Consider the following 26,642-nt stretch of genomic DNA (forward strand, 5'->3'; position numbering starts at 1 on the left):
AGTGGGGTCCTTCCATAGAGCTGGTTGGTGTGAAAGTCCTCTTGCAAGGCAGGGCACAAATGCTAAGTGAGTGCAATCCACTCCTAAGACCTGTAAAAGATTTCACCCTGGACTAGAGGCACAATTTAACTGTTAGGAGTGGTAAGGCTTACAAGCCAATCCAGAACTCAAGCCAGACCTGCCATTCAAAGAAAGAGGCGGGATCTTCCGGGTACTTTCTTCAAGTTTCCTGTGGCTTTGCAGACCAGGATAGTTCACTGTTTCCTGATCTGAGCTCTGCTGTTCTGTTTTGTGCTGTGAGGGGACCTCGGGGAAGCCCTGAAATCTGAACATGCTAAGCACAGTATATCGTCTCACAATGGGGAGGAACAGGTGGCTGATCAGAGGGTGCTGAGGTACAGGCTCCTATCAGTGGGTGGATGGGAAACATCAGCTAGATGTGACTACCTATGCGGTTTCTAGTGATGCTTCTTACTTGCTAAATAAGATGGTGACCTCTGAATAACATTACTATCAAGGCTGAATATTTCCAAATCATTTGTACCATTGTTTTGCTTGTAGAAGCATCATGGATCCTTTTCTTGATTCTGAAGGATATGTCCAAAACATTTCGTGTTTTACACTACACATTGAGAGGGCCGGTATGAAACTAATAGGTCTATTTTAACCTATGATTTGTTTTTGTTTCATTTTTATTGCAGTTTTCATATTTCTTTACATGTATAGTGTTTTGGATATTTTGTGGCAAGGAAACTTTTTTTGTTTAACTCTATTTGGTATTTTGGATGCTTCATGTACCTTAATAGGAATCTTTATCTTTAGTTTAGAAATTATTCATGTAAGATTTCATTAAAACTATTTTCTTGATCTTTGAGCTGATATTCTTTTATTACAGTCAATTGAAGTCTTTGCTTTTGTTACATTGCGGTGTTCCTCGTTATTTACTGCCAGTAAAATTTTATACACAAATTTATTTTGACCAATAAGCCCATTTATTATATTTATCTTACTTTCTTTTTCAGTGTGTGTGAACCTTGCCTCTGTAGTTGTCAACGTGCAGGCAATTTAAATGGCCTGCTCTCAGGGACTGAGCTCCTGCTTAAGTCATTACCTGCCTCTATCAGCTGCTGATGTTGTCAGGTGTGCTTTATATACATGGAGCACTAGCTTCAGCTGCTCTCTATATTTGTTCCCTGTTTCTGTTCTCTACACAAGCCCCCGCTATAGTCTTTCTCTACTCTCATCCCAGGCTCTCTGCTCCCTATATGTGTTCCAGTCCACAGGTACTCTTGTGCACCCCTATCCCTTCCCCAGGTTCTCACTCCTCTCCTTTCCACAAAACAACTTCTTTTGTATGAGAACTCTTGCACGTTTTAATTTTTGAGGACCTGCTGTGACAGGACACCTTGTATTTCTTGTTGACATATTTTCCTGGCTTATGCTAATTATGTTTCTATGCTGATATCTAAGTATCTGGGTTTGTGGTGATATGTCTAGATACTTGTCTCTGGGTTTGTCTTGTTTAGGTGGTAATTTTATTCCCAAGGTATTGTTTGCTGTCTGTATTTTCAGAGAATATTGACTGCGTTTTTCCCATTTTACTGACCTGTTTGGTGGGGATGTTCAAGAGGGAATGCTTGCTCATGTTGAAAGCTGGCAGAAGTCTCAGGCAGGAAATTATGATCTTAACAATCCACCAGGAGACTTAGTCAGGAGAGAGGTTATGCTGTCTCTGGTTTTTGTACAGTGTTAGGTAGAGCTGTGTAAATTGCATGTGGCATAATAAATAGTGTGGTGAATCTTATGGAAAGCCTAACTTTTCTCCTGGCAGGCATGACATGTGGTTGAAAAAGGAGTGTACACTCCTGTCTACTGGAACAGGAAGGGATTATTCTGTACCATTTTTATATTGGAAAGATAGGACTTGCTTTCTGATTTTGAAAGATTCGACTTTCTAGATATTGCCTTGAGTGTCAGAAGACACTTTAGACATTTGAACCATGTAGCAGCTCCTGCAGACTATTAGGATCACTGTAGACTGAATGCATTTTCATCGCAGGATAAACATGAGCCTATAGCATCCAGGGTCAGAATGGAGTTTATTGGGTCCCCTGGGTATCCCCACAACGTGGGACTTCAATTGTCTCCTGGGTTAAATGAATCCTCTCCAAATGAGGTCAGACATTGGAGTACAGTTAAAATAACAGATACCAAAGATAGGCAGCATCTTTAGGGACACCGCCTGTTCCAGTTGTTGGAGGGACCTCATGAAGATTAACCTGAACTTCTGCTACTTATGTGCCAGGGGCCTTAGTCCAGTCTGTGTCTGCTATTTGGTTGGTGGCTCAGTCTCTCAGTGTCCCCAAGGTTATAGGTTAGTTGAGTCTGCTAGACTACCTGTGGAGTTCCTACCATCTTCAGGGCATTGAATATTTCCCCAACTCTTCCTTAAGCATCTCCAAGGTCCATCCCCTGTTTTACTGTGGTTCTCTGCATCCAGTTCAGTCAGCTGCTGGGTGAAGCCTCTGATTGATCACTTATGAAAGTCTCCTGTCTGGGAGCATAACTTTATATCCAAGATAATGTTAAGGATTGGAGATTGCCCATAAGGTGGGTCTCCAGTTGGGCGAATTTTCATTGGGCAATCCCTCATTCTGTGCTTCAGGTGTGCCCTTGCCTTTCTTTTAGATGGGACAAATTTTGTTCTATGTGTCTACTGTGCTGTAGTTGAAACTGATCCATCAGAATTCTTCACATGCTCCCATACAGTCAACATTTGTACTCTGTCCATAAATCACCTAAAATGCATTAAACTCATTTGCATTTAATGCTAAGCTATTTTGCAATCCCAGTGCTTTAATATTTTTTATAATATTATTGCTTTGTTTTTGTTTTTCAAGACAAAATCTCTCTGTGAAGTCCTTACTCTCCTGATAGTCAATATGGGAACCACATATGCCACTTGACATGGTTTTGCAAAATAAGGATATGCTTTTGTGGAACTTTTAATTCTCATGTGTCACTTTGAAATTTGGCCAAATATATAGGTTTATTCTATTTCTCAAGTTTATATATGTTCATTAAGTCAATACAACCTGGGCCTTCAGGGTCCTTGGATTCCAGGTGTATGATGTACTTCCTCACACTTGTGATTGTTCTGAAATGTTTGAATAAATAGTATTTTCCTATGTGTATGAATATGAATATCATATGTCTCTTCTTTACTGTTGTCATAAGATGGCCTCAGAACTCTTGATCTTGAAGTAATGAGGAGTTGTTGGTCTCCATCTGTATGTGAGAAATTGACAACGACAATGTGGAAGATCCGCTAGAGCTTACCATTGCTGAGCTATCTCTCCTATTCTATATTGCTTATTTATGATCAACATTTAAATTACTATATTTTCATCTGTTCATTTGTAACTGGTTAAGCATGCATTCCCTTTTAGTAAAATTTTATTAATATTATAGTTTAAACTGTTGCACTTAATGCTTCTACAAGATGAATACAGATCTGAAGAGAATGTATAATTCATTGTGGGAAGTTTTACTAAAGAACTCCGAGTTCTCTATTATTTTTATTTCCTTGGTTGATTTTTATAGGTATTGAGGGTCTTAATATATAACTTTTGATCTCCTAGAACATAATACTTATGCCATGCTGCCATCCACCTCACTGACATACACATGTTTGTACATCTGTGATTGAAGTCATGGGCAAATACATCCAGCTTGCCCATCACTCTTGTAGTTAGTAAATGTTCATAAAATTTTTCAGATGTGTGCTCAATGTTGTGGATCTGTTTCTCCTGCATCTCCCTCTTAATTGGCATTTCTGTGGCAAGGCTTTATCCTATACAAAGTGTTCAAAAGCAACACAGATGAATTTTATAATTTAAGCTCCTTCTAAAATGACACAGTGATTGTAAATTCTGAGTCAGAATATAAGTGGAGCAAGTGCCAAAATTATATGAATATGTTTTTGAAAAAGCATGCATTTCCTTTACATTGATGTTAGTACCATGCTTTGTGTTGTTCACATGTATGGGGAATTTAGAATGCAGTGACTTTTGATGATGTGCATGTGAACTTCACTGAGGAAGAGTGGAATTTGCTGGATCCTTCCCAGAAGAATCTCTACAAAGATGTGATGTTGGAAACCTACCTGAACCTTAAAGCTATAGGTAAGACTGTTATTTTTTTCTAAATGAAACAAATGCTTATTCATTATTGATGATCTTCTATTATTTTCATTGTGAATAATGAAGATTGAACTGAATAATTCAGTTTCACTAAATTTTCACTGTAACTTTCATGGTGCAGTGAAAATTCACAGTACCTTGATTATTTCCTAATTTCTAATAGTTTATCATTCATTTCCGGTACTGTATTTTAGGCTATAATTGGGAAGACCATCATATTGAAGAACATTTTCAAAGTATTGGAAGACATGAAAGATAATTTTCATGTGCAAGCTGATACAAATTTGTCTCTGAGTAAATTTTAATATCTTATGGAATCTCCAGCAAAAACAAGAGTGTGAAATAACAGTCCTTTAACTGTAACTATGATTATAATATTTTTACAAAACCATGTACCTCAAGGTCCGATACCTGATTTGTGTATTCATTTGATAAGTAGCTTCTTTAGAGCTATGCTGTGGACCTGCCAATCGGTAGTGTCTCATAGTGTTTAGAAACTGCACATTGAATAGGGATAAATTTATATCCAAAACATTTTAATAAGAAAATTGTCCACAGAAAATTTGGTGATACTCATATTCTTGTAGTAATATGGTTAAGTTTGGTGAGAGGGCATTTTATGAGAATCAAGAATGCTGTTGTGGAGAAACATTAGTCCATTGCACATGTTATAAGAAATAAAAATTCAAACAGTTTTAATATAATGTGTAAACCTTTCACTTATGACTCTTTTTATTAGGTATATCATGTGTCATAATGGATAATAATTATGTGAGCATTGGAATATTGAAAAAAGACACATAAAATATTTGTTCTGAAACAAGAAGATATGTAGTATTCTGCCTTTGAAAGTAATTAGGAATATGAAAGATATTTGCAATTACTCCTTTTTTTAGTTTTACAGGGAGGATCCCTAAAATGAAAGTGTAGAAAACCTTTATGGGCACTAGGAATTTGGAAATTTTTCTTTGGGTCCTGGTTCCCAGTCCTTTTCACAGTAGAGGAAAAATATGAATACAATCAGTATTAAAAAGATCAGAGTTTTTATAACTTTCTTCAGATAGCTAAAATACATCATATAAAAAGAGGGTACTATAAATATGAGCCATGTAATAAACATCACAGGTGTCTTGAACAACTCATGATGAGTGAGAACACCATGAACATATAAAGTGCTAAATCCTTAAGATCATATGCTTTTTTATACCATTAGACAAATTGTAAACATAATTCATATTGATTACATGATTGATCAGAGTAATGAATACCATAAAGTTTTCACATGTGCTAATTATCATTGCAGGCATGTAAGAAGATATACTGGAGTGAAACACTGTGAGTGTAATATATGTGGTAAAGTCTTTACAAGATCAAGACATCTCCAATATAAAACAACACATACTGGAGAGAAACCTCATGAATGTAATCAATGTGGTAAAGCCTTTACAAGATCCAGTCATCTTCAAACACATAAAATGACACATACACGAGAGAAACCTTATGAATGTGATCAATGTGGTAAAGCCTTTTCACAGCGCAGTAATTTTCAATATCATAAAAGAACACATACTGGAGAGAAACCTCATGAATGTAATCAATGTGGTAAAGTCTTTGCATATCACAGTCATCTCCAAAGACATAAAAGAACACACATGGGAGAGAAACCATATGAGTGCAATCAATGTGGTAAAGCCTTTGCACAGCACAGTAATCTCCAAATTCATAAAAGAACACATACTGGAGCGAAACCTTATGAATGTAATCAATGTGGTAAAGCCTTTGCACAGCGTAGTCATCTCCAAATTCATAAAAGAACACATACTGGAGAGAAACCTTATGAATGTAATCAATGTGGTAAAGCCTTTGCACAGCACAGTAATCTCCAAATTCATAAAAGAACACATACTGGAGAGAAACATTATGAATGTAATCAATGTAGTAAAGCCTTTGCACAGCGTAGTCATCTCCAAATTCATAAAAGAACACATACTGGAGAGAAACCTTATGAATGTAATCAATGTGGTAAAGCTTTTGCCTATCACAATGATCTCCGATATCATAAAAGAACACATACTGGAGAGAAACCTTATGAATGTAATCAATGTGGTAAAGCCTTTGCAGGACCCAGTCATCTCCAAAGACATAAAAGAACACATTCAGGAGAGAAACCTTATGAGTGCCATCAATGTGGTAAAGCCTTTGCACAGCGCAGTAATCTCCAATATCATAAAAGAACACATACCGGAGAGAAACCTTATGAATGTAAACAATGTGGTAAAGTCTTTGCAAGACCCAGTCATCTCCAAAGACATAAAAGAACACACATTGTACATAAAACTTATTAATGTAATCAATGTGGTAAAGTGTTTTCACTAGGGATAAGTCTCCAAATTCTGTGTGCTGGAGAGAAATATAATGAATATGATCATGAATTAAGTTGGAATTAGGAGGGTATCATAGTAGGATATGATAGACATGGGTGCTTGGGATTATTTCCACTCTGGAGTTTTTTGTTTTTTTTTTTGTTTTGTTTTGTTTTGTTTTGTTTTGTTTTGTTTTTGATGCTTTTGCAAAGAAGTTTGCTGCCCTCGTCTGAAGAGTTTCCTTGAGGTTAAGGTAAAGAGGTTTACATTAATTGTATTGACCAAGTAAGTCACGGAAATCACCACATAGAATTTGGCCTGAAAGTTTTTAACAAGCATAGAAACTAAGAAAGGAAAAATAAAAACAAAAAGAAAGGTTCAAAATACAAGGCATCATCAGGAAGTTGAATGACGTTTAATCTTGTGATCAAGGATATTCAGTGTTATTAAAGGAATGGTTACATTCAACTAACATATGGATTTGCAGTTGTATGAAAGAGAACTGTATCATGTTAGGAATTATTATTACCTGGATACTGTTTTAAGGTAGACACATGAAGATACAATTATGTGTCAAATTGCCAAGAGATAGATTTTGATTCTAGGTTCTGAATTTAAAATATAAACAGAAAATCTTAGTTCCTGGCATGGTGTTACATGCTTTTTAACCCACCATTCACGAGACAGAGTCATGCAGATCTTTGAGATCAAGGTAGATCTCTAAGCAAGTTCCAGGAAAGCCAAGATTAGGCAGTGATATATTTGAAATATTGAAAGCTGCTGATAATGGAATAGAAGGAGCCATGTTCCAGCCCCAGTAAGCACCAGAACTCCGAGAATTTTATCATGAAGTGGTGTTGAATATTGTCAGATAATTTTACATTACCTCATGCGATGATCAATTCTTGGTTTTTCTTACACTTTAATCCCATTTTGTTGAACCATCACTGTTTCTAGAATGAAGCCTTCCTCATTGTTAATGGTGGACGATCTTTTGATGTGTTTTATATTTTATTTTATTTGTTTTATCTTTTAAGTATTTTTGAATCTGTGGTTTTAGGGATAATTGGTCTGTAATTCTCTTTAATTGCTCAGTCTTTCCTGACTGGATATATGAGTAATCAGGGGTTCAGAAAATTAATTGACTAATATTTATTTTGTTTCTATATTGTTGAATACACTGAATTCTTGTTAAATCCTCTTTGAAAGTCTGGTAAGACTCTACCCTAAAACTCATAGACGTGGGCTTATATTGGGGACATATTTTTAATGAATTCTGTTTTCCTTCATGTTTATGTCAGTTTAAGTTGTTTTTCTCTAGTTTAATTTTGGGATGTGGAAAATATTGAAGAAGTTAGCTATTTGTTTTAGAATTTCCAAATTGGTGGAATGCACCCTTTTTAAACTATGTCTTTACGACTCTCTGGATTTCTTCATTGTTTGTTATTTAATCCCCCGTTTCATTTTAGATTTCATTAATTTGTATATTATTTATCTTTTAATAGGGGTTTGCTTATCTTGTCTAATAAAAGGACCAAAAGACCAACTTCATGTTTCATTAATTCTTTGAATTGTTCTCTTTCTATTTTGTCAATTTCATCCCCCAACTTGAAAATTTCTTGATCTCTCCTCCTCGTTTTCTTTGCTCCCTCACTTCTTTTTGTTGTATCCTTTAAAACATGCTGTTAAATTGCCAGCATTGGAGTTCTCCATTTTTTTTTTTCATGTAGGCATTTTGTGCTGTGAACTTTCTTTTAGCTCCACTTTAATTTTCTTTGTGTTCCATGAGATTGTGCATGTCGCATATTCATTTACAATGAACTCTAGAAAGTCTCTGATTTCTTCCTTTATTTCTGTGTAGACCCATTTTCTCTCAAACATTAGTTTGTAGTCAGTTAGCTGTCCTCCCTCATCTCTTATAACACTGAGACATCAACAGGTTTTTGTCCCAGATCATATATTTTGTCTCATCAGAGAGTGTGGGGACTCCTGGGTCTGGTGCAATCAAGGACATGAGGAACCCAATTTCTAGGGCCCACCCACTGGGCTTTCTTGTTGCTCTTTGGGATGGAGTTTATTCCTTGCTCATCAGAAGGCTCTTCTCCTTATAACTGTCCTCATCGACATGAGAGGTAGCAATGGCACACCAGCCCTTTGTGTCTTGACCCTGGGGTAAATATAATCTTACCACAGTGAGGAGGGCATGCCTAAGTCTATGAACCCAGAGGAAGCAGACACATCAGAATGGGAAGAGGCCATTTGAAGAACAAGAATTTGTTGTGCCACACCTAGAAGTGGCTGTGATGTCACAGGAAGTGACTGGCCATAACCAGAAGTGAGTGTACATCACAGGCAGTGACTTGCTTAAAGAGGAAGTGACAGTTCAATAGCCAGAAGTGACTGTCACCGTCACAGGAAGTGGCCGTGTCTTGACAGGAAGTGACTGTAGCATAAAAGTAAGTAGCCATATGTCACAGGAAGTGACTTTAATGACTTAAATGTCCGTTCTTAGCTGTAATGAATTTTTCAGAGCTGCCAGTTCAGCTTTCTTGACTGACATTCCTGCCAGTTGTGGTTCTTCCCAAGTGATCTCGGTATTGGACACCACCGATGTCACAGCATACTCCTGTCCATCCTGTATGAAGCTGTTGCCATTGGTGAACCCTGTTACCCTTGCATCTATCTGAGCAGTCATACAGAAGCCCAGCAAGTGAGGTCAGGGTCCAGCAGCAGGGCAACTGAGAAGTTAACCTGAGGGCATTCAAGAAGAGAGGCTGGCAATGACTCATTCTGGCACCATCTTTAATCATGAGGTTGACTGGTTATCTATAATCGATCAATAACCTGAAATGAACACAAATCAATCGGGAACCAATTGTCCATTGATCATTTTTCAATCATGGACCTATCAATCGTCCCACATGAGCCTCATTGTACAGAAGCCTATCAGTCACTTGATTGTTGATCAATAGTAGACTTCCAGTCAACGACGAGACAGTCATGAGCTGCCAATCAGTCAATAAATGATCAATAAATAGTAACCAATTGATTGGTAAATTAATGACAAATATTCAACAAAAGTTAATTGATCAATAATTAATCAACAATCAATATATTTAAACAAATGACAATTATTCAATTACATTGGTCTTTGCTGCACCAAAAACTGACTCGGTTATTTATTGATTGGTTGTGAACTAAAGATTCCTGACTGATTATAAGTTGATTGATTGATTGATTGATTGGTGACACATTGGCCGTTGGCTAATGCCAGGACCCCTGGTCTGAGTATGCATTCCCCAAGTCTACAAAGGTCACCTGCAGTTGGTAGATAAAGGCTATTTTAAGCACAGGATTAAATAGTCTGAATGTTTCAAGGCATCTAAGAGGTCCTGCATTTTGGTTTTGTTTCGGTTGCCACTGAAAATTCATTTATAAACTGATGAAGAGACTCTATCTGTAGGTTTTAGTAAGATACAATGTTGAACTGTATCAACAAAAGCTGGTGGGTTTCCATTTTACTTTTAGGGTAACCCTGGTCTTGTGGTGGGGGCACTTTTGATTCTCAGGGCCCCCTTATCTCCTTTTTAGGTATCACTTACTGTCTTCTGATTTGTCCTTGACTGACAACAGGATCTTTCCCAGGTCTCCAATCTGTTGCATCTGTCCTCCCATCTGCGTCTCCTCTGCACTCTGTCCTCCATTAAACACTCTCTTTGTCACTGTCCTTAAATCTCTAAGACAACACTTTCCTAAATACTCCACCCTCTGGGGCTTTGTCTTCATAGCTGGTGTTCCCTGATTGACAAAATCTCAAGCCACTGCTGCCTTTGCTTCTGGTGAATCAGGGTCCATGGGCGTGTATTGTCAAAATGTCTCCATGACCCCGTCTAAAAATTCTGTAAGGCTTTTATTTTCTCTCTTTTATTTTTTCCTACACTCTGGACAAATTTGTGAGCCATCTTGTGGCCACCTCGAGCCCTGCCAGCAGAGATGGACTGTGGACAAATGGCCTCCTCTTACCTTCAGTGTTGTTGCAATAACAGTTTGGGTGAGTTAGGGTAATGCAAGCATGTTGGGGCCAGTACCCAGCTCATATACCAAACCCAGACACTATTGTGGATGCCAACAAGTGTTTGCTGACAGGAGCCTGATATAGTTGTCACCTGAGAGTCTCTGCCAGTGCCTGACAAACACAGAGGGGGACACTCTCAGCCAGGCATTGAACTGAGCACAGGGTCAACAATGGAGGAGCTAGAGAAAGGACCCATAGAACTGAAGGGGTTTGTAGCCCCATAGGAGAATCAATAATATTAACCAATTAGTAATCCCACAGCTCCCAGGGACCTAACCACCAACCGAAGTGTGCACATGGAGGGACCCTTGGCTCCGCCCACATGGGTAGCAGAGGATGGCCTGGTCGGACATCCATGAGAAGAGAGGCCCTTGGACCCATGAAGGTAGGGGAATACCAGGTCAGGGAAGCAGGAGTGGGTGGGTTAGTGAGCATGGGGAGGGGGGATGGGATAGAGGGTTTTCAGAGGGAAAACAAGGAAAGGGGACAACATTTGAAATGTAAATAAAATATAAATATAAACATATGAATATATAATATAAAATATATAAAAATATAAATAAATATATAAAATGTAAAAAAAAAGCACTTGGGAAGCAGAGGCAGGTGGATTTCTGTGTTTGAGGCCAGCCTGATCTACAGAGTGAGTTCCAGGACACCCAGGGCTACACAGAGAAACCCTGTCTCAAAAAAACATAAACAAAAAAAATAAATGTAAATAAGAAAATATCTAATAAAAAATTATTTAAACAAAACACAACATTACCTCTCATTGTGACCACCTTGAGTGGATAAAAGACAATTCACAAGTATCTTAATCACTGCTGTTGTTTGATAAAACACTCTGTCAGGAGAACAGGTTTATTCCAGCTCACGGTTCACAGAAAAGTCCCTCATGGTGGGAATGCCACTCTGAAGTGTGAAGCAGCTGCTCACTCACATCAGGTGTGTAAATAATCAGGACACCAAGAGCAATGAACACCTGCTGCTGCTCAGCCCCTTTCCACACACTGCCCGGGATCCTAGCCAGGGAATGGTGCCGCCCACAGTGGGTGGGGCTTCCCACACCAGTTAAGATAACCAAGGCCGTCCCTTATAGCCACGCCCTGAGGCACCTCCCCCTTCTTAGGATTCTGTCTAAGCTCCACCCCCAGTTACCTGGCAACAGTCAGATATGCCCCGCCCCACTGTTACCTGGTAACAGCCAGGTACGTCTGGCACACTATAAAAGGGGGCTGCCTGCCCCTCCCCCTCTCTTATCCTCTCACTCTCAGCTTCTCTCTTGCCCCTTCTTGGGCTCCCCTCCCTTCCTCTCCCCTCCCCCTCTCTCCACATGGTCATGGCCGCCTCTGCTTCTCTACTCTCTCCCTCTCTCTGCCATTCTCTGCCTCTACTTCCCTCTTGACTCCCCTCTCCAAGCCCTGAATAAACTCTATTCTGTACTATACCGTCTTGTGTCTGGTAACCTCAGGAGGAAGCGATGCCTTGGCATGGGCCCACTGAGGCACGCCCTTCCCCCACACCGCCATTAGAACATATTCTCTCACCTCTTTCTCTTTTTATGATCACAACACCCCTGGCCACTCTAGATCTTATCAAGTAGACAATTGAGGTTAACCACCATGGTGGCTTTGAAGCTCGGTCTATTTATCTAGACACTGGGGTCCTCTGTCTTGTCTTGCAAGAGTATATGAAATCATTTTCTCAGATTAATTATAATATATAATAATATATATAATGATATATGATATATTATAATATATAATATATAATTAATAATATAAAATAATAGATTATATATTAAAATATTTTATATTTCTAAAATCTATTTATTGGAATGTGTGCATGCACTAGCTTTCCCACCAGACCTTAAATGTATTGTGTGACTGTGCCTGACCAAATAGACATTCAAAAGTTAAGGGGCTGGATGGGTACAAACCAGGCCTAGAGACTCCTACATATTCTGCCCCTTGCTCCCCTCTCATTTCCTTCCACACCAGGGGTAGTATTTTCCTTCATTACTGTAATTAATATGGCTGCCCAATGGCTTTGTTCCACATAGATCAAAGCTCTTCATAAGCTTTACCTCAGTTTCTCCCCTTGGTCTGGGAGGGGCAAATTGTTAGTTAGCCTAGGATGACCCTCCCACTCCACGGATGAGAACAAGGGCAAGGACTCAAGAACTGACTAGTGGGTGGAGGGAGCACCTGGTGGCAGCCCTGCCAGGGAAACATGGCTCCCTAAGGACTGTGTGGGTGACTTGGATTTTCCAGATGGCATTGCCACCATGAGCAAAAATGGCCTCAACCTCCACTCTTTCCCCCAAAGTGACTCCCACTGTTGACTTCTTCATATCTTTGCCTAGGGTTGTCAGTGTTGTGTGTTGTAAAAGGAAGTCAAGGGTGTGTTTGGTGGAGGTGAGGCATGGGGTGGGGGAAGGGGGCGTGTCTCTGAGAGCCCGAGTAAATATGGGGGCGTGGCTTCCTGATTAGGGGGCGGGGCCTATGGGAGTTTCCTGCACCCAATGAACCACATCAGTCATTGAAACCGTTGGGAGGGGCGGGGCCTACAGAGGGGCGTGGCCAACACTGTGGGCGTGTCTCTCAGAGGCCGAGTCAGCCCCTTTTAGACTGAGTCACCACACCAGGCTGTTGCCAGGTCCATGTGGGGCAGGGCGTAGACAAAATGACAACAACCAGGACCACAGGGCCTCTGAGAACTGAAGAAGGGCAGCCTGGGTCCTGGCTGTGTGGCAGCCAATGCAGAGTCTACACAGCACAGTGTAGTGAGTCTTCCTTGCTGAAAACTTGTGGTTCACACTGCCTGACCTTCCTGTGAGTCACCTGCTTGATCCTTGATGACCTATGAACTGGGAATCCCATGACCTCTGACCCTGCTCTGTCCACACCTTTTTCACTGAGCTGAAAGGGTTTCTAGGAAGTAATTGCATCGTGGCTTGAGGCTGTGTATAAAGTATCCTCGAGAACTGCATCCAAAAGTGGATTCTGCGAACATGAATCCCTTAAATAAAAATGTATGGAAAAACATAATTCCTGTCTACCTGTAGGGCTTTCTTAAATATTGATTAAATGGGAATTTTGATGAACACTTTAGCTTCTGGTTTACAATCAATGTTCAAAAATATTTGTTAGGACTATAGAGGTTACTTTTTGTTTTATTTTATTTTATTTTTTATTTTATTTTATTTTATTTTATTTTATTTTATTTTATTTTATTTTATTTTATTTTATTTTATTTTATTTTATTTTTTGAGACAAAGTCTATATGACTCTGGCTGTCCTGGAACTCATTATGTAGACCACAGATCTCTCTGCCTCTGTCTCAAGATTGCTGACATAAAAAGCAGGTGCCATCAGGCCTGGCCGTAGAGGTTTATTATACTCTCGGGCCTTTCCTTGTGTGTGTCTGTGTGTGTGTGTGTGTGTGTATGTTATGTTATTTTATTTTATTTTATTTTATTTTATTTTATTTTATTTTATTTTATTTTATTTTATTTTATTTTATTTTATTTTATTTTATTTTATTTTTGAGACAGAGTCTATGTGGCTCTGGCTGTCCTGGAACTCATTATGTAGACCACAGATCTCTCTCTCTGCCTCTGTCTCAATAATGCTGAGAATAAGACAAGCGCCACCAGGCCTGGCCATAGAGGTTTATTATTCACTTAAGCCTTTCCACCCAGAGCTCAGTTCTTAATTTCAAAATCTCAGCAGGACCAACCCTGGCCTGTCTATTCCTGTTCCAGAACAACCCATCCATTCCTAGACTGTGTGAAGCTCTCCTATGTCCCAGGAGTTGCATCAGAACTGGTGGTGTTTCAGACATGGCTGTCACCATGATGGCAGCTTGGACTGGTCTCCCGCCACTCTCTGCCCTGCTAGGACTTCTCAACACGTGTGGGTGGTGTTGGAGGTGTTGGCGACGGCCTTGGAACACAGCCTCAGCAGAGCAGCACTTCACTGAGAGCCGTCCTACTGATCATGCCGGAGCCATGAGTTCTGGGATGCATTCTATTTCCACCTTGGAGCAGACCAGGCAGTGTGGCTGTCTGAACTGTGCTTTAAGGTCGGCCAATGGTCAATCCTGTGTGGCAGCAGGGACCTTTCTTCTGCAGGAGGGGAACGTGGTCACAGTGTAACGAGTAAGTCCCATTGTGTGTTCATTGTATATCCAGAATGGCTTTCACTCAAATAATTCTGACTACAGAGTCTTTCTGTGGGACTTCACACTCATGAGATGTGTGATTCTTGAGGCCTCTCTGCTGACAAACATTCATCAAGAGCTCATCTTGCACGTGCATTTCCCTCTGGGTGTGTACAGAAAGCAGATGTTGTGAGAAGATTTGTTGAGGAGGGTCCTCCCCGCCATGAGGCTGTTTAAAAAGATGTGGAGTTGGGGCCACACAGGATGAAACAGTAACTCATGGCTCAGGGGCAGCCATTATGTTATCAAATCCAGCGCTCACAACACAATCATCACGGCATGCTCTCAGTGCATACTTGTGGGAAGCCGAGCTGAAGGGACATTAGCTAAGGGACTTACCGGTCTGTGTGTGTGTGTGTGTGTGTGTGTTTGCTCCAAAGAAATCAGAAGAAACACCACCTTCTTTAGCTGGCTTCCCATTTTTCTCTCATTCTCAGGGTCCCCCATGAAGCAAACTCACCAGATACCACACCAACTCCAGTGCCGTCTGTGTGACATGACAGTACGTCATTAAGGCAGATGGGGGTTGGGGAGAGAAATGCCCCTCGGGGCTAGGCTCCCTGGAGGTCACTGGCAGTGTGCCCAGCTCTGGCCATGAAAAGGGCCTTGATGTTCTTCAAGGATACTGCGCTTCCTGGGTTATGGGTTCTGCACTGTGTCTTTCTTCTTCCTATTCTTAATTCTTTATACAGCATGATCCCAGCCTACAAGCCGGTTAATTGATAAAGGAGAACTTGGTATTCCGGTGGAAAGAAAAGAGGACATGGTGATTGTGCCTACAGCTTCCAATCCTAAACTCAATTACCTCATGTTGAACCTTAGTGAAAGAAAGTCTTGGAATGTGTTTCGTCAGTGTCCATCTTTATTATTAGCCTTAGTGAAGGTAATGCACAAAGAACAGAGATATTGGGAAATGTTATGAATAGTTTGTAGCAGGAATACAATATGAAAAACATAGGAGTACTGATGAGCTATTGCTTTATACAGGTATTTATGATAAGAAGGTAATAGATGGATAATAGCATTGAAGGGTAGAAGGTCCTATAATATTGTTTAGATTATAGACATAGATTAGCTGGAGCCAGACCACCTTGGTGTTTGATTTCCAGGGCAGTATAGAAGGCTCTTGTAATGAATATGTGCTCATTCTGAAATAATTTTGACTTTTGATGGCAGAAGAAGGCTTATGGCAAACAAATTGGTCTGAAGGCCCAGGTTCTCCTATTGATTATTAAACCACATGTTAGACTCAAACACCATGTGTCTAGGTCCTGTGGGCTTTGTGTCATGTCTACTTACTGTTCTAATTAAGATGGAAATGTACCTTGTTTAGCAATGGTTTGAGTGTTACTGGAGGTGTGCCAACCTTGACCTGTTCCTCATTATACGATAAATATGCCTGACTAAAAATTAAAGTTGCAGCAGATTCAATCTGCTCTTTGGTGTGTCTGTCTGTCATTACCTCGCTGCACCTGTGTCTTCCTGAATACCAAACCCTGGTATTCCCTCAGTGATCACTCCCCAGGATGGGTCAGTCCATGGCAGTTTTTGTTTTTGTTTGGTTTGGTTTTGGTTTTATTTGTTTTTTTTTGGGGGGGGGCTTTTTGTTTTGTTTTGTTTTTGTTGTTTATTTGTTTGTTTTTTGAGACAGGGTTTCTCTGTGTAGCCCTGGCTCTCCTGGAACTCACTCTGTAGGTCAGGCTGGCCATGAACTCAGAAATCTGCCTGTCTCTGCCTCCCAAGTGCTGGGACTAAAGGCATGAGCCACCATCACTCAGCATTTTGGTTTTGTTTTGTTTTGGTTTGGTTTGGTTTGGTTTGGTTTGGTTTGGTTTGTTTGTTTGTTTGTTCTTCAGGGCAGCACAGTCCTGAACCCTAATGCTTTGCTCTCTGAGCTGTCTTTCTCCCACACACCTTCCCTTCTGCAGTTGTCCCATGCGTATGGCCCTGCTGTGTACTTGTCCAGTGTGCAAGGTGACAGAAGACACTAACCAATGACTTCTCACTTGCACATCCATGGTTTGGGGCCAGGTTTTTGATCCTAGCCAAGCCTGTAGTTGCCAGCTTGCTTGTCCACACTGTGGATCCCACAAAGGGAGCCTGGCAAATGAAGGAGTCTGTCCAGAAACATAAGCTGTTCTCAGCTCAGAGCTGCAGGCCAGTGACTTCTTCACAGTAGAGGGCGCTCAGGCGCCAGCGCTGTGCTTTGAGCCAACTTCTGATGCCCAGAGTCCTTTCTGAGCATCCCTGTTTGCAAGAGCTTGCTACCTGCAGCCGAGCAAACTTCTGCTCAGATGTCAACAATCCCGGGCGGAAATCCTACACCGGTTGCAAACTGGGTATGTGATTGTGTTTCTGGGTGTGTTAGTTTTGCTGACAGGATCAGACTGCCAGGGAGGCTGCAGTGGAATTCTGTCTGGATCCATGCTTTCGATGCTTGGGCCTCAATGCTGCTGACCCTCAAGGCGTGGTGCCTACCCACCCTTTCTAAGAAGGCCTCCAGGTTATTTCCCTGGCGAGCACTTGGTCTGGCAACAAGAACTCAGACATGGCGGCCCGATGGCTTCTAACAAGCACGGTCTGAGGTTTACCCCGAGCTTCTGGTCCGGGATAAGTCCATGGTCACTGCACTCTCAGACCTTTCCATATCAATAGGGGAGCAGGAGCCAGCGGTAGAGTCCTAAACCAGAATGGTTCATTTGCAGAGATCGGCAGCTCTGCCTGCAAGATGCAGCCAGCGACTACTGCAGCAGTGGGCGCCGTGTCTCCAGGAAAGCACCTCTCCCACCTTCCCAATGTCAGCACCTGAGCTTTGTGTTGTCTGATCCTGGTTCACAACTGAGTGTGACCTGTCAGTCAAGTCAAGTTCCCCTGTCTGACTGTGACCTGTCAGTCAAGTCACGTTCCCCTGTCTGACTGTGACCTGTCAGTCAAGTCAAGATCCCCTGTCTGACTGTGACCTGTCAGTCAAGTCACGTTCCCCTGTCTGACTGCGACCTGTCAGTCATGTCAAGGTCCCCTGTCTGATTGTGACCTGTCAGTCAAGTCAAGTTCCCCTGTGTTATCAGCAGGCAGAGGCTGAATCACATTTTCATTGTTTTTTCTTTCTTTCTTCCTTCATTTCTTCCTTTTTACTTTATATGTTTTTTTTTTTTTTCAGCTGGGGGCGCTGAGCCAAGCTCGCTGGTTCCCAACACAAATTAATCACAATCATCCCCTGCAATGTGAAGTCAAAAGATGGCGGCAAACTATCACACAGGAGGGAAGTGGGTTCTTCTTGGGGCACAAAACATGAGCTTAGATTGAACATGTGTCACATAAAACTGCAAGAGGGAGATTAAACTATGTGACTTATGATATAACACTGAGGGGGAAAGGAATTGTCACCACACCCAAGTTGTTGCCATTACACAAACACAAAGAGAATAAAGTGACCTCCATTATGCAGACTGCCCTGCCCTCCCCACTCTTGTGCTCCCTTCTGTCAGTCTCTGGGTTTTCCGACATCTTTGGGCCTCTAGCTCCAGAGTGGGTGGGGCCTGTGTGTCCTTGTGAATGCGGAAGTGTAGAAGTGACATTGCATTTATTTCTTATTGCGTGGACTAAGCAATTAAACAACCACACCAGGGCTCTGAGCAGACTCTTCCCAAGGCCGTTGTTCCCTCTGAAGCCAGTGGAGCTTCCTGTGATAGAGATACTGCCATATACAGGCAATGACTTTAAACTGTTGTTAGTGTAACACACAAGGTTACAACAAATGTGGGGATAATCCACTCGGAAGGGCTTTGCAGGACCTCTTTGCACACGGTACTTTGTTGCAGTGAGCAGGACAACCCCCAGATCTTTGTCTTACAGGAGCCCGTGTGTGTGTGTGTGTGTGTGTGTGTGTGTGTGTGTGTGAACAGAGACAGGAAGTGCGAGCTGCAGTGAGCAAAGAGGAATCTGGACTAAATACACACGAGGACACTAGGGCTGGACACACACTCAGGACCTGCACTGCAGGGTCAGCTGGAGCCCGAGAGCTGAGTCAGGACGGGGAGGAGTGGAGTTTGTACTCAGCACAAAGCCATGGCTGGAGACACAGTGGGAGGCACCACAGGGACACACACACACACACACACACATACACACCCCTTTTACTGGGCTTTGGAGGATGAGTCTCTTCCTTTGTCATTGAGACCGCTGCTCTGTTCTCTCACAAATGCTGCGTTCTGTTAACACACCTGGGTTTTGTCAGGAAGCTGGCAGTGGTCCCTCTGCCCTGCAGTCCATTTTGTGTTCCTGGAGGGAGAGGTAGGCAAGTTGTGTCAGAAATGGGATGTGAGGCCTTAGGTGTCTCCACCATGGGACAGACACAAACACAGTCATCCTCCATCTGTTCTTCACACTTCTGCCTTCATACTCACACTTTCAAGTACACAGTTAATTGTCAAGAGTGCATAGGTTAAAATTATAAGGGACATTTATTTAAGTTTTATATTAAAATGCAAAAAGTACTGTCTTAGAGTTTCATTGCTGTGAAGACACACCACGACTATAGCAAATCTTTCTATAATTAAATATTATGATTCTTTTTTACTTTAGTATATTTATATTTTTCTTAGATATATTCCTTCCCATGTCTATTAAAATAACCAGATGAGGTAATTATTTTTAACATAAAATATAAAAATTCAAAGAAAAACATGCCGGTCAGTATTTCTGTACAGGGCTTATTTCCTACATAGACTTCCTGAAAAATGAAGTGCAGAAAGCAGACTCAAAGACTGTAAGCAATGATATTTAAGAGTTGTCTTCTCACTGACAACCTTGTGATCACTCCCTAGCCTTGTATATGACTTACTTCACAGATTAGGTCTGATGGGGAGTAGGGGGAAGAGCACTTCACATTCCTGAGGAAATTGAAAAGGTAAAACTGCAACCCAAGATCTAAGAAAGTATAAAACACTATCTTCAAATGACACCAGATGTTGACCATGCTTGAGTATTAGTACCCACATCCTCAGAATGGTGTAGAGAACACAGTTGGCCCTGGAGGGAAAGGGTGGGCTGCAGAGTGAGAGCCTCTAACTTCCGAGGCATTGTCTTGTGCAGGTGAAATCCAAGGAGGAAGATCAGAGCTGACTCTCCCAGTTCCCGAGCACTGTTTTACACAGCTGCTTCCTTTTATACTCCACAAATGCAGCAAGGACTGTCATTCAGACACTCCCTCCCTCACTCAGTCCTCCCTCAATCCCTGCTCCCCTCCCTTCTTCCCTCCTTTCCTCCCTCCAAACCTCTGTCTGTTTTCCTCCATTTATTTGTTCCTCTCACTGTATAGTCCTGTCTGTCCTAGAATTCTCTGTGTCAATCAGGCTGGCCTAGAACTCATAGGGATCCCCCTGCCTGAGTGAACTCCCCTACCTCATATCCATTTCCTGCTGAGAGGTTAAATGTTAAGGAAGACCAACAGCAGAAGTAAGGCTTATAAAACATGAAGCTCTTCCAAGAGTTGAAGCGCATAAAAGATACACACTTTCTCAAGGACAGGTGCCTGGGTTTTCTGTATCGGGGCCAGCACTGCCCTGGCCGTCCAACTTAGCCAGTCCTGTTTCTGCGGGTGGGTAAAACTGTGATGCTGAAATTTCCAGAGGAAATTGCTGAAAATAGAAAGATTCTCCTTTGCAGAAGTCGTGGCACAGGCCTCTAATCCCCATACTGGAGAGAAGGCAAATAAAATCTGAGTTCAGAGCTAGTCTAGTCTACACAGAAGGAAGAAGGGGTAAATTGGAAGTTGCAGGTGGCCCCTAGATTAATTTGTAAAGGAAGCACTGGGTAGATCACTCCTCAACCATGTTGATTAGGCAGAGTGGTTTCCCAAAGTGCTCAAGGTTACTCCCTGTGTGCTGGTTCTTTTATGTCCCAACGCCCATGAAAACCAGGATGTCCAAGTCTCCTAAGGACTTCCTTTAAGACAAACCACCAGTTACTCCTGTAACCGAAGGTAGGAAAGAGTAGAATATCCTCATCTGTGTCCACTCTACCCTTCATCTTTTCCCTTGGGCCATTTAAAAAAAAAAACAAATTTCCACATTTTTAACTGTAAATAAAGAAGCAAACAAACATCAGAAGGCTGCAAAGAAAAAACTGCCTCGTGTGTGTCTTTGCTGTAATAGAGGAGCTGACAGAAATTCCACTAATTTCAACTCTTAACAGGCATCAGGGCTCCTGGACTCCAAACAGAGTTCTGGGTGGCTTGTTCACTTCTTCTTCTTCTTTTGGCCAAAAGCCTTTTGAAGCCATGCCCAGCATCCTAGGTTCCTGGGACTGTCAGAAGCAGGATGCTGGTCAGGGCAGTCTACACCATCATAGGTCTCAAGTTCTAGCCCTTTGTCCCTCAGCAAGCTTGGCGGTGGTTGGTCTACCTCCTCAATACCTTTGTCTTGGTTGTTATTGTCCACATCTCCTGAAGCCACATGTGTGTTCCTCTGACTCAAAATCTGGGAGACCTCTGTGCTCTTCTTCATGGCACAATTCTATCTTCGGTAGTATCTCAGGTAATACAAGCTCTCAAATACACAAAAGGAGTATAGATCCCAATCTGCAAACCAGCCATCCTCAGAGCAGTGGCTTGACTCTCCACAGAAACAACATGGATCAGACAAGGAACAGCTTTTACTCAGGGCTGGCAAGACAGGTGCAGTTGTCAGTGCATGTTCTTCAAAATCTAATGTATCTTTGTCAAAACTGGGAGCGGACTGCATCATCTCCTTGGCTTTATCTATGGAACTCAGTGGGCAAGTCCTTGACCTTCTGATTCAGAGAAGACTCTAGTTAGTGGATTTTACTATATACTCCATGGCTTCTCCCAACCATGACATGGACTGAAACTGGCGATTAAACCCACAATACTAGCATCTGTTTGCATTCCCTAAGTAGGCAAGATTCTGCTCAGTCTGGGGGCAAAATCCTGTCATCCCAGAACCTAAGGGAAAGAAGCACATCTGGAACAACAGAATCAGAGGCATGTGGATCTCTGATCTCATGGCCAGCCTGGTAGTCAGACCTACTTTCATGACAGCCAGGGCTATACAGGAATGCCTATACTCAAAGAATAAAACAAAACAAAAAACAAAGGGGTGAAGCTGATCAATATAAGATGATATCTCTCTGGATGTTGTAATGATATTTAATAAAAAAAATGAGCCAATACATTCCTCACCCACCCTAACTACAGGAGAGACAACCAGCCCACTCAGTGAAGTACTTGGAAGGGGTAGCAATCTAACCCTTTGTTAGGGTCAAGCCAGGCTATCAAGAATCTGGTCACTGCCTCAGACATTCTAGAGCAGTCCGGGCCACTTCTTGCCTCACCTGATGCTTACCAGGTCTCCACAGCTGCTCCACCTTCAGAGGTGATCTCACTTTTGCCTCTGAGGCAATCTCTTCCAACTAGCTTTCTCAGCATCTCAGCTGAGTTCTCTCTCTGCCATATGCAGGGGACCCATGTTTCACACATCTCACACTACCTGTGGGACACCAGTTCTGTTGGTTCCCCAGTCAAGGAGCCTCAAATTACCCAGAAGAACAGACTCTCAACACTTAATTAATTAATTTGCCAATTACATTTAAGTATATTTTTAAAAAATTCAAGATGTCAATAAGGTAATAACAAAGCCATCTATCATAGTAAAAGTTCTATCCCAATAGTCTAACCTTTTGATATATTTACCTCTGATTCCATTTTGGCATGCTGTATCTCTACCCTCTCCCACTCATAGCTCCTGCATGCATCTCCTTGTGTCTCTCTACCTAGCTCCTCCTCCTCACTCCCTTCTAATCACTAGCCTCTCACCACCTCAATGTGAATGGATAGAAAAAAATCTTTCAAAATCACACAATTGTCTAGAGTTATACATTATAGGCAACTGATTAGACCAGTAATGGGGAAAGTGCTCATGGGCTAGGGAGTCTATTTGAGGTGCCTTTTTTCAAGAGCAAAAGATCACATAAAGTGATCTGTCACTCACTCTCTCTTTCCTGATAGGGCTATATATTAGATTGACTTACAGGATGCCGTCTGCCTTATTCCACAAGAGCTGGATAGGATGCAAAGTCCAAGAATCCAGAAGATCTCAGTCACCGAAGCTGGATGTCTCAGCTGGTCCTCCATAGAAGATGGAATCACAGAGAAGCAAGGTGTAATGCCAGCTAAGCAATATGACTTGCTAGCTAGGAGATAGCAAGCAGGCAATGAGAAAACTTGCTTTCTCTGTGTCCTTATATAGACCTCAAGATGAAAGTGTGGCCCAAATTAAAGGTGTGTGTTCCAGATACAATTTTTGGATTAAAGGTGAGTGTCTTGTGCCGGGTGTGGTGACACATGCCTTTAATCCAAGCACTAAGGGAGTGAATCAGGAAGCTGGATCTCTGTGCATAGCCTGGTCTACAAAGTGCGTTCCTATACAGCCAGTGGTATTGCAGACAAACCCTGGCTCATAGAAACAATAACAATCACAATGACACAGTTATGTGGCTTTCTTGCTCCATATCCAGATTAAAGGCCTGTGTCTTTCAAGCCCAAAGAGATCTGCATTGAATTGGAGTGTTCCTACTTCAGAGAACCTGATTACCTTCTACAAATTAAACAACAAATCCCTTGAAGCTGTGTCCTTAAGTTTTGGATTTTGCATAATTCTTGATGTACTCAAGTAAAAGCGATTTTCAGAACAGCCATGGTTACACAGAGAAATACACTCTGTGGCCTCTATTCTTTTGCCAGCGAAGGAGCCTGGCCAGGAAATGAGTCTGGCCAGAAGGTTAAATGTTTCTTGGCTGTGAGCTACGAGCCAGTAACTACTTCAACTTGAGACTTGCAGCCTAGCTAAATTCCACTAGGCTGTCAACAACTCCACACTGACATCCCATAAGGATTTCAAGCCTCACAGGTGAGTTTGTTTCTAGGTGCTATTGTTTTGCCAGTGAGATCAGATCCTGCTAGGCAGGCTGCAGTGGGATTCTGTGCAAATTGAAGATCTGTACTCCATGCATCAAAACACTGACCAAAATCCTTGGTATGTGAGTGTGAGTGTGCAGGAGATGTGATGCTGTGCTGTCAGCAGGCTGAGGCTAAAGCAGACCTTGATTGCCAACAGCATTGTTGATTTGTTTCTATGTGGTTTAATCTTCAAATGGAACCAGACTTTGCTAGGGAGGCTGCAGTGAGATCCTTTGTAAACCCATTTCCAGAAGGTGTGGAGGGAAACCTGAATGAAACCCCTGGTGCCCATGTGCCAGTATACAAGAAATGTAATCCAGACCCAATTTCATTTTTTGTTTCAGATCCCCTCTGTTTGCTATTGTTTCTCTGTATCTCTGGGGTGTGTTGAATCTCTACACTCTCAGAAGAGTTGCCATCCACTTTGACTCAGTAGAGGGGTTTCTCAAAGTTCTCAAGGTTGCTTCCTGTGTGGTGGTTATCTTATGGCCCAGCACACATGAGAACCAGATTTCCTAAGACTGACTGAAAACTTCTTTTAAAAAAATCATCATTTAGTCCTCTGACCTAGGCTCAAAAGACAAAAGAAGCAGGAAAAAAATGGAGTGAAACTTCTTAAATTAAGATCCTATCATTCTGGATCCAATTGTCTAGACTTAACCACTATAGGTAATTGATGAGACAGGCAAAGAGTAAATTGCTCTTGGGCCAGCAAATCTACTTGGGGAGCCTACTTTAAAGAGTAAAAGATCACATAGAATGATCTCTCAATCACTCTATTTTCCTGAAATAGAATGACTTACAGGATGCAGTCTGCCTTATTACACAATAGCTGCATAAGAATCAAAGTCCAAGAATCCAGAAGTTCTCAGTTCCTGAAGTTGGAAGTCTCTGCTGGTCTTCAGCAGAAGATGGAATCACAGACAAGCAAGATCTAAGCTAGTGAAATCATAAGACTTGGATGTAAGAGAGAGCAGGCAGGCAATGTGAAAGCTTTCTTCCTCTGTGTTCTAATATAGGCCTCAGGGTGAAGGTGTGGCCCAAATTAAAGGTGTGTGTTCCAGGTTCAATCTCTGGATTAAAGCTGAGTTTCTTCAAACTATCACTATTTGCAGATGGTATGGTAGTATACTTAATTAACCCCCCCCCCAAAAAAAAAAAAAACTCCACCAGAGAACTCCGACAGCTGCTGACTTCAGCAAAGTGGCTGGTTATAAAATCAACTCAAGCAAATCAGTAGCCTTCCTATACCCAAAGTATAAGCAGGCTGAAAAAGAAGTTAGGGAAATGACACCTTTCACAATAGCCAAAAAAACAATAAAAATTTCTTGGTGTGACTCTAAGCAAAGAAGTGAAAAATTTGTGTAACAAGAACTTCAGGTCTCTGAGGAAGGCTGTTGAAGAAGACCTCAGAAAATGGAAAAATTATCCATGCCTGTGGATGGGCAGGGTTAATATAGTTAAAATGGCCATCTTGCCAAAAGCAATATACAGATTCAACACAATCCCCATCAAAATCCCAACTCAGTTCTTCAAAGAGATAGAAAGATTAATTCTCAAATTCATCCGGAATAGTAAAAAACCCAGAATAGCTAAAACTATTCTCCACAGTAAAAGTACTTCTGGGTTAATCAGTATCCTGGATCTCAATCAATACTACAGAGCAATAGTGTAAATAATTGCATGGTATTGGTACAGTGACAAGCAGGTGGATCAATGGAATAGGATTGCAGACCCAGAAATGAACCCACACACCGATGGTCACTTGATCTTCGACAAAGGGGCTGAAAACATCCAGTGGAAAAAAAGATAGCCTTTTCTACAAATGGTGCTGGTTCAACTCGAGGTCAGCATGCAGAAGAATGCGAATTGATCCATTCTTATCTCCATGTACTAAACTTCACTCCAAGTGGATCAAGGACCTCCACATAAAACCAGACACACTGAAACTAATAGAAAAGAAACTGGGGAAGACCGTAGAGGACATGGACACAGGGGAAAAGTTCCTTAACAAATCACCAATAGCTTATGCTCTAAGATCAAGGATTGACAAATGGGACCTCATAAAATTACAAAGTTTCTGTAAGGCAAAGGACACTATCAGAAGGACAAATCGGCAACCAACAAATTGGGAAAAGATCTTCACCAACCCTACATCAGATAGAGGGCTAATATCCAATATATATAAAGAACTCAAGAAGTTAGACTCCAGAAAACCAAACAACCCTATTAAAAAGTGGAGTAAAGAGCAAAACAAAGAATTTTCACCTGAAGAACTTCGGATGGCTGAGAAGCACCTTAAGAAATGTTCAACTTCATTAGTCATTAGGGAAATGCAAATCAAAATAACCCTGAGATTGCACCTCACACTAGTCAGAATGTCTAAGATTAAAAAGTCAGGATATCAGTCTGGCAGTTCCTCAGAAAACTGGGCACAACATTTCCGGAGGACCCTGCTATACCTCTCCTAGGCATATACCCAGAGGATTCCCTCACATGCAATAAGGACACATGCTCCACTATGTTCATAGCAGCCTTATTTATAAAAGCCAGAAGCTGGAAAGAACCCAGTTGTCCCTCAATGGAGGAATGGATACAGAAAATGTGGTATATTTACACAATGAATTACTCAGCAACAAAAGACAATGAATTCATTAAATTCTTAGGGAAATCGATGGAACTGGAAAATATCATACTAAGTGAGGTAACTCGTTCACAAAAAAAAAACACATGCGGAATGCAGTCACTTATAAGAGCCAAGATGCTCAGAATACCCAAAACACAACCCACATATCAAATTA

At 41.5% G+C, this 26,642-nt stretch overlaps 1 pseudogene; it reads left to right on the forward strand.

The window, feature by feature from the left end:
- Positions 1-14,799, forward strand: part of LOC127673240 (zinc finger protein 431-like) — a 50,123-nt pseudogene extending 35,324 nt beyond the window's left edge.
- Positions 14,800-26,642: the final 11,843 nt, after the last annotated feature.

Source organism: Apodemus sylvaticus, chromosome 22 (genome assembly GCF_947179515.1).
Source record: "Apodemus sylvaticus chromosome 22, mApoSyl1.1, whole genome shotgun sequence".
NCBI classification, from domain to species: Eukaryota; Metazoa; Chordata; class Mammalia; order Rodentia; family Muridae; genus Apodemus; species Apodemus sylvaticus.